Here is a 6,465-nt window from a genome sequence, read left to right on the forward strand (position 1 = left end):
TGAAAATACCCCTCAGACCTTCTCCCAACATCAACCACGCTCTCCTGCAGGAGCCGGGAGGGACCTGGCAGGCTCATTTCTGCTGATCCCCTTTTCCCTGCATCCAGGAAGCCACTGCTCAGGCTGAGAGCTTTCCCCTGCACATGGAGATGAGGTCAGCAGAACTCAGCCTGCAAGGGGGATTCATGGGAGGGAGGGGGAGAGGGGGATTCTCTGAAGGAGGTGGAGAGATTGGGGAAGAGAGAGGGGCTATTAAGGGGAGGGGAATTCTTGGGGGAAGAAGGTTTTTTTAGGGAAGATTTTGGGAGTGGAGAGTTATTTGGGAGGGATTCTTGAAGGAAAAAAGGGGGGGTGAGCAAATTTTTGGAAAGAAGGGATACAATGAAAGAGGAAGAGGAGAGTGGGAGAAAATGATGAAATGCTGGGAAGGGGGGTAAAGGGATCAGGATCACCTGAAGAATCATTTGAGAGGAGGTTATATAGGCAAGTTGGGAGGGAATGGGACAGTGGGAGGCTTCTGTTCACCAAAATAAATTCTGATATTCTCTTAAAAAAAAAAACCAAAACATTATTTTCCCTACTGATTTTCTCACGTTTTTATTCTTGTCAAAATGAACTCTATAAGTCCCGGGGAAAAAAAGAAAAATGAAAACGAATGTCCCTGAACATTATGTACAGGTTTGAAGATGTGGTTTCCAGAAGGAGTCGGTGCAAAGGGCGGCCACTAAAATGGTCAGTGGTTTTTGTTTTAAAGCATACAGCGACAGCTAAGCCTTAACTCAGGACTTTGTGTGATAGTCTACCCCAGGAATCTTTATTGTCTCGCAGAAAGAATGTTCGGAAATGTCATCGAAGCTGGCAAAAAAAAAAAAGCGAGATCGCCAGAAAAAGAAAATGGAAGACAGTAGTAAACCTGCAACACCGCGTGCGTTGGGTGAGGCAGCAGGTGGTAGCAGCGCTAGAAAAAAAAGGTTTGATCATCCGATAGCCCGGATTACAGAGGCGAGGAATTCTATCACAGATATCAGGACTCGTTTAGATGTCGCAGAGGCTCAGGTAAGCAGTTCCGAGGAAGATATTAATGCCCTGCAGGACAAAAATTAAGTGCTTAGAAAAAAAAAAAAGGAAACGGAGGATAAGTGAAAATAAAAATCGATGATTTGGAAAACAGATGGAGAAGGAGCAACCTGAAATTTATTGGCATAACAGAATCGATCCTAAACATAGAAACATAGAAGTGACGGCAGAAGAAGACCAACGGCCCATCCAGTCTGCCCAGCAAGCTACGCAGTTTATCCATTTTTTTTCCCCCCCTTTTTTCTCCCTCCCACCCGTCTCTATTGGCTTCCAGCACCCTCCGGCCCCAATTCCCTTCCACCCCTCCACCAATGCAGAGAGCAGCACCATCCTAGTGAACATCCAGCTCAATCAGGGGTAGCAACCGCCGCAACCAGCAGGCCACACCTCTGCCCCTTACCCACCCCTGTTTTGTTTACTTGTTTGTTTTTTTTTAATTTTTTTGAGATGGCAGCCCTCCATCCTTCCGCTCCGTGAAGGTGGAACACCAACCACTGGCCACTGGCATCCCGCTCCGTGAATGCCTCTGTGGCTACTGCCGCTCCGTGCAGTGTTTTGTTGCATGAAAGTGGAACACCAACTACTGGCCACTGGCATCCCGCTCCGTGAATGCCTCAGTGGCTACTGCCGCTCCGTGCAGTGTTTTGCTGCCTGAAGGTGGAACACCAACTACTGGCCACTGGCATCCCGCTCTGTGAATGCCTCAGTGGCTACTGCCGCTCCGTGCAGTGTTTGCTGCCTCCTCTCTATTTATGCCCACTAGACTTGATGGATCCACAGTGTTTATCCCACGCCCTTTTGAAGTCCTTCACAGTTTTAGACTTCACCACTTCCTCCGGAAGGACATTCCAGGCATCCACCACCCTTTCTGTGAAGAAATACTTCCTGACATTGGTTCTTAGTCTTCCTCCCCAGAGCCTCAGCTCGTGACCTCTGGTTCTGCTGATTTTTTTCCTACGGAAAAGGTTTGTCGTTGTCTTTGGATCATTAAAGTTTTTCAAGTATCTGAAAGTCTGAATCATATCACCCCTGCTCCTCCTTTCCTCCAGGGTGTACATATTTAGATTCTTCAAACTCTCCTTGTACGTCATCCGATGAAGATCCTCCACCTTCCTGGTCACCCTTCTCTGTACCGCTTCCATCTTGTCTTTGTCTCTTTGTAGATATGGTCTCCAGAACTGAACACAGTACTCCAGGTGAGGCCTCACCAAGGACCTGTACAAGGGGATAATCACTTCCCTTTTCTTACTCGATATTCCTCTCTCTATGCAGCCCAGCATTCTTCTGGCTTTTGCTATCGCCTTGTCGCATTGTTTCGCAGACTTCATATCCTAGATTACAAACTTTCCCAAACGCTGGAGAATTGGATAATACAGGCCCTTAAACCTCACTGAATTGTAAGGGAAACTGGCTTCTGAGCAGGCACACCGTTTGGGCGCTCCCGGCTGAGAGTAGTATTAGTGAAAATATTAAACCACGCACATAAAATGGTGATCTTGTGAGCCTATAATAAAAACAGGGACTTATACTTTCAGAATGATAAATTCCCGATACTCCAAGATTACTCCTAGAAAGCGGCAACACAACGGAAGGTATTTGCAGCTGCGTGCGCACATCTTGCAAGGCTGAATAACCGATTTCCACTTCAATATCCTGCGAGGCTGCGGATATGGCACGAGAACTCGGTGTACTTGTTTACCGCGATGGAGGCGGCCCAATGTTTCCTGAGCAAGATGGCAGAGAGAAGAGAGAATGAACCCTGAAGATCTAGGGATCTACTGACATGAAGTGTTAGTTTTCTTGGTTCAGTGGCGTTTTGTCAGTATCCCATTTAAATATGCCGGAACGCAGATAGAGTTTGATCTGGTCCGTGTACATAGTTGGCAATGAGTTTTATGCTTCTCAGCTGGGCCCGGACTTAGCTGTGGTTTTTTGTTTTGTTTTTTTACTTTATATTTATTACATTTTTTAGTTATACAAAGGACAAATCTTGCACAGGAACATTGAAAGAGACATACAAAACAAATGAATTAAATTATAATAGTAATATATTACAAAAATCTAGTCTCTCCCACTAATAAACACCAATAAGGGAGGGGGAATCAGAAATAGAGGAGAAAGGAAAAGAAACTTATTTAAACGCAGCAGATGGCGTGAATATAATCACAGACATCAATAAACAAAAAATGCGTAAAGACTCTGGGATAATATTGAGACTACCCCTTCTAGAAGATAAAAATTCCTTCAACCGGTCGGGTTGAAAGAAAATAAAGGTATTAGCACCTAGCTTTACAACGCATTTGGAAAGGTACCTTAAAAGTAGAGAAACTCCTAAAGCTAAAATCTCAGAACACATAGAGAGAAACCCCTTACGTCGATCTGGCGTCATCTTAGCTAGGTCAGGATAAATTCTGACCAAGCCGCCTAAAAAAAGAAACATCGAATTCAGAAAGTAAGGACTTCATCACCAAAGAAATATCTCGCTCATAATAAAAAGAAAGCAACAATGTAGACTTTTCAATAACTTCAATATTTGAATTCTCCAAATAAGAAGTTAAACTCATAGAGTCAACATTCAATTGTGGCTGATCTTCTAATTTAGTAGCAGACTTGAAGGGTAGAAAAACCACTTTGTCAACAGGCTGTAGGTATCTTCTCTGCAGGAACCTTGAAAACTTCAAGAAAATAACGCCTAGGAGTTACTCGAGCCAGTTCACCCATCACTTTGGGGAAGTTTAGGAATCTCAAATTCAAGCGTTTAGCCAAATTTTCCATCCTCCCAGAAAGGGAATGACGCTCTTGAATTAAGGTAGCATTTACTGACTTTATACTTTCCACAGCACGCTCCAAAGATTGTAAAGTCACTGAGTGCTCCTGTAAAGAGTTCTGATGATCCATAGCAACCTTATCCAATTTCGAGGAAGCTGTCTCAACCTTTTGAGATTGCAATTTAAAGGTTTGGCATAGTCCTGCTATTAGGTAACAGAGTGAGTCTAGGGTAACCACAGCCCGTCGAGATAACAAAGGGGGAACCCCAGAAGAAAGATGCTCAGCTAACGAAGTAGCCTCAAACCCTGAAGAGACAAAGTCCGAGGGGGAAACGCTGTTTTCTTCTGTAGGATTTTGATTTTGCTGTAATGACGTAGGGCTCACCCTCAACTCCCTCCTCACGGGGCGTGGGCGTGAGATCATCAACACGCGCCCCAGCAATTTCAGCATTCATCAGGGTCAGCGTGGGCAGTGGAGATCGAACGCAAGGCGGGCTGAGAGATGCACTTCCCCAGGCGAGAACAGAGCTCCTCCCTCTGCCTCGCCAATGGGGCTCGATGCCTGAAACTCGGTGGTTGAAGCAGCGTACACTGGAATGGTCCATCGATCCTGGGAAATAGGGGGTACGAAAGGGTAAACCCTTGCTTCCCCTTTCCTTTTGTGAGGCATCAAAAAAGGAAATTTGACAAACAGCAGGAAAACTGGAGAGCATCAAGAGAGCACAACTGTTCACGTCGCCATCTTAGGTCCCCCCCCCCTCCCCCAGCTGTGTATTAACATTAAAGAGAGACAGTAGCAAAAAAGAGATATCAAAAGGAGGAGTTCATGGTGAATATGGGAGCTTATATGTTGGATCTGGCCTGGAACGGGAGAAGTGAGTAGCTGCTGATACACAACGGAATGCACTCGTTATCAACGGTAGAAACAATACTGAGAAAACAGACATGAGGCACGTTTGGATAACTCAGACCGTGTGTGGTTAAACAGTTAATGCAGGAATAAGATGTGGATGAGTGGATATTGGAGGGTGGCACCTGCACACAACACTAATGATCTCCTTACGCCTTCAGACAGGAGATTTACTGTTGGGGTTGGGGGCATTTTTGTGTTTTTATCAGGGAGGAGAAAATGTTGGGGAGAGCGGAGGGAGGTGAGAAATGAAAGGATAGAGAGGGGATGGGAGGGGGGAACTTTGGGTTGGGTTTGCCAACATAAGAACATAAGAAAATGCCATACTGGGTCAGACCAAGGGTCCATCAAGCCCAGCATCCTGTTTCCAACAGTGGCCAATCCAGGCCATAAGAACCTGGCAAGTACCCAAAAACTAAGTCTATTCCATGTTACCATTGCTAATGGCAGTGGCTATTCTCTAAGTGAACTTAATAGCAGGTAATGGACTTCTCCTCCAAGAACTTATCCTATCCTTTTTTAAACACATCTATACTAACTGCACTAACCACATCCTCTGGCAACAAATTCCAGAGTTTAATTGTGCGTTGAGTAAAAAAGACCTTTCTCCGATTAGTTTTAAATGTACCCCATGCTAACTTCATGGAGTGCCCCCTAGTCTTTCTACTATCCGAAAGAGTAAATAACCGATTCACATCTACCCGTTCTAGACCTCTCATGATTTTAAACACCTCTATCATATCCCCCCTCAGTCATCTCTTCTCCAAGCTGAAAAGTCCTAACCTCTTTAGTCTTTCCTCATAGGGCTAGCAACTTTAAATTGAGGGAATCTTGGTACTATTACAGGGTTTCTGGAGGGTTCCAAGACCTGCTGCTCGGCCTGGGACAGAGCAGGTACCTGGATGTTTTGCTGAAGCTTAGATGATTGTTTTATGTCTCAGATGTGAGATGGGGACCCAGTTAAAGTGGGTAACATGGAATGTAGCAGGGTCAGTCATCCCAGTCCAAAGGGCAGATGCATTACTGCACTTAAACAGACTTAGGTGTAATATTGTATTCTTGCAAGAAACCCACATGTTGGAAAGAGCATGTGAAACTGAGAAAGAAATGGGCTAACCAAGGTCATGCTGCACAGGATACTCCTAAAAGTTGCGATATAGCAATCTTACTCCATCGTTCCACATCATTAGCTGAGCAAATCTATAATAGATCCTAAGGGGAGATTTTGGGAAACTCTGGGAAAGAGACAATTTTGGCCCTAGTATATGTCCCTAATAATTATAATCATTCCTTTTTTTTTTACTAAAGTTGTAGCGCACATTGTGTCACTGAGGCCTTCCCTGGTATTAATGGGAGGGGACTTTAATTGCATTACAGCCCCAGAGTTAGATCGGCAATCTAATAATAAAACTAAATCCTTAGGGCTGACAAAAGGAGCTCCATTTTCTTTGTAACACATTGCTCGTGGTGGATGTCTGGAGAACACTGAATCCCGTGGCAAGAGATGTTTATGCATTTCACTGGATAAAGACATCCTAGATCTGACAAAACAATTAACCAGTTTTAAAAGGGACATGGTGAGAAAGAACTCTCCAGAGCTAGTGAAAAACTTTCTAGACAGAAAGTGTTGAAAGATAAATTGCATCATAAGGCCTCTTCCTCTCTATAGTCTCTAAAACAGGGGTCGGGAACCCATGGCTCGCGAGCCAG

Source organism: Rhinatrema bivittatum, chromosome 4 (assembly GCF_901001135.1).
Source record: "Rhinatrema bivittatum chromosome 4, aRhiBiv1.1, whole genome shotgun sequence".
Lineage (NCBI taxonomy): Eukaryota > Metazoa > Chordata > Amphibia > Gymnophiona > Rhinatrematidae > Rhinatrema > Rhinatrema bivittatum.